We start from the raw sequence: 2,459 nt of genomic DNA on the forward strand, positions 1-2,459 counted from the left end.
CCTGCCTGACCTATATGGCTCTGACGTTCGCTAGAGAGCACGAGTGGAGCTGATGCTTCGCAGCCTTCCCTCTCCTAACCCCTTCCAGTCCCTAACACGGGATTTTCTAGGTTACGGCAGCGCTTTAATTACCTGAACCAGTTTCTGCTGAGACCCGAAATGATCCCCATGACCTAAACCACGGAGGGAATCCTGAGAGGACCCGGGTATGGCGCTTTGATTTGGGGACCGAAAGAACAAAGTGCACCAACCACGGGAGAGGAGGCAAAACCGCCAGTGCAGAGCCCGCAGATGAAACCGATTTACAATTAGGGTCACATCCTGCAGTCATCACTCACGGCAAAACCCAAGGAAAGGGAAGGAAGGACAAACCTCCCAAAGTCAGCGAGAGCCCCAGCGCCGCAGGTTTGTCGTCTGCTGGCCTGTGCCTGGGGCTGGAGCGGGGCCCTGAGCCCGGCTACTGCGTCTCGCCTTTCCTCGGCAAGGCTCTGCAAAGCCAGCAGTTGGTTCTGCACCTCCTGGGGGCCGTGTGGCTGAATTATTGATGGCGGGAGGTGAAAAGCAATAAACAAGAAATCAGCCAAATTGCTAGCGTGAGGGAAGAACAGGTATTAATACAATTACGAAAAATGAAGCCCTTGTTCCTGCAAATGGGGGAAGGAGCGCAGTGTGGTGGTTAAACAGAAAGGGAGAGGCAGGACCCCGGGGCTGCGGCTCTGCTGGGTGCGTGGGCAGCTGGCTGAGGCCTCGGCAAGCACTCGGTTGGTACTTGCCTTACTTGCGGTTGCACGTCCTCTGGTCAGGGGTTTCCTCGTTACTTCTGGGGGAGCAGCTGGTTCTGTGGGGCCCACGGGCAATGCTACGGACAGAGCTGATGCTTGATACATGCACACACATGTGCTTGTGTGTATTGGTGACCCCTTCCCATTTAATTATCTGCCTACATCATTAAAAGCCTTTTGGGGTGGGTGCCTTTTACCTTTCTGTCTGTACACACAAGGACCTCGATCATGATTAGGGCCTCTGAGAACGGACACAATAAGAGTTTAAAAATACATACAGTAGTGGGTGTTGTGAGTGACCTTTGTTCCTTCTGCCTTAGACAGAAAGCCTTGTTTTTCAGTAAGCCTTACACAGTCTTATATAGCTTGTGGGATTTTTTTACCTCATGTGGCTGTCAGTTTAAGATACTTGGGTGGAATATTTAACTCGGATGCTTTTCACCTTCTTCTCTCGCTCTTTGCATGAAGCAGCACAGGTTTCTTCTGAGTGAGCAGAGTGTCTCTCATAAAAACTATGGCAGCTAAATCTGGGATTTTTGTGATTTCTCCTTCACAGGTCTTGGTTCAAAATATTCAGTCTTGCTGAGAAAGCCCCTTCACACACAGGGAGATCTAGAGCAGCCAGCAAACTAGATCATGTCTCTTTCCTCCTCAGAAATGCAGCAGAGGAGAGCAGCTTCCTAAGATGTCTTCCTTGGGGCCAGGGGCTCCCAGTAAGGGAAGGGGAGTCAGCACTTGGAGGAAAAATTGTAAGCACCTGTTCACAGGAGAAAAATACCAGGACTGCAGCTGAGATCTGCAAATTTCACCTCTGCTTTCCAAAGGTACAACAGACATGATGCTGTCCAGGAGAAGGCAAGGATGGTTTTGCCCTGATGGATTTGGAGCTCCTGTGAGAGCTGTCTGGGGGGTTGCTTTGGTTAGCAAAAGCATCCTGAGGCTGTGATATAGCCTGAAATATCTTTGGTGCTCCATGATACCTAGATATTAACTTTGCTACATCCCTTGTCTCACGGCCACTAAATTAATGAAGGAATTAGCATAAAGATGCCTCTACCGACATGCAGCTTTCCCTGACGTTGGCGGCACCACTCCCACCTTGTTTGCCAGCAGAAACGGGAGCAGAGCAGAGAGGTCGGGGGATTTTCCCCTTTGCTCACAAACATATTTGGCCTGATATTTCTCCCCCTGAAGGAACAAGCATCTCCTCACCTGGTCTCCCTGCCCCCCCCGGGCCTGACCCCCGCCAGCCCACCCTGCAGCTGCGGGAGCCGGGGGGGCTGCAGGCGGAGCCCTGGGGGAGCACGAGTGGCTGCTGCCACAGGGAGGGCAGGGGGGCGAGGGGCTGTGGCGAGGCCTCCCCTGTTGCCCCCGCCCCAGCGGGGAGCGGGGATGCTGCTAAGCTGCGCCAAATCCCCCTTAAAAACCTGCGGTTCGGTGTCTTGCTGGGTTATATTTCTCTCTCCCGTTCCTCTCTCGCCCCGGAGTTCTGTAGTAGCCCTGAATTAGCATGTCACGTGTATGGCATGTGGAAATGAATCAGGGGCATGTGAGGAGGAGGAGGACGCCTGTGTCTGTGTTTGCATCCAAGGATCTCCTCTCACTCGGTGTTTGCGTAGGTGTCTAGCTCCCTGCTCCCCTCCCCTCCCTGCCTGCCTCGCTCTCCCTGCCTCCCTC

At 53.3% G+C, this 2,459-nt stretch overlaps 1 long non-coding RNA gene across 1 annotated transcript; it reads left to right on the forward strand.

Annotated features, from left to right (window-relative positions):
* The first annotated feature begins 388 nt into the window (after positions 1-388).
* LOC118157418 lies at positions 389-1,901 on the forward strand. Its single transcript, XR_004746632.1, has 2 exons — positions 389-608; positions 1,438-1,901. It is a non-coding gene; the product is annotated as an uncharacterized LOC118157418 (long non-coding RNA).
* Positions 1,902-2,459: the final 558 nt, after the last annotated feature.

This window comes from Oxyura jamaicensis (assembly GCF_011077185.1).
Source record: "Oxyura jamaicensis isolate SHBP4307 breed ruddy duck chromosome 5 unlocalized genomic scaffold, BPBGC_Ojam_1.0 oxy5_random_OJ106621, whole genome shotgun sequence".
Taxonomy (NCBI): domain Eukaryota; kingdom Metazoa; phylum Chordata; class Aves; order Anseriformes; family Anatidae; genus Oxyura; species Oxyura jamaicensis.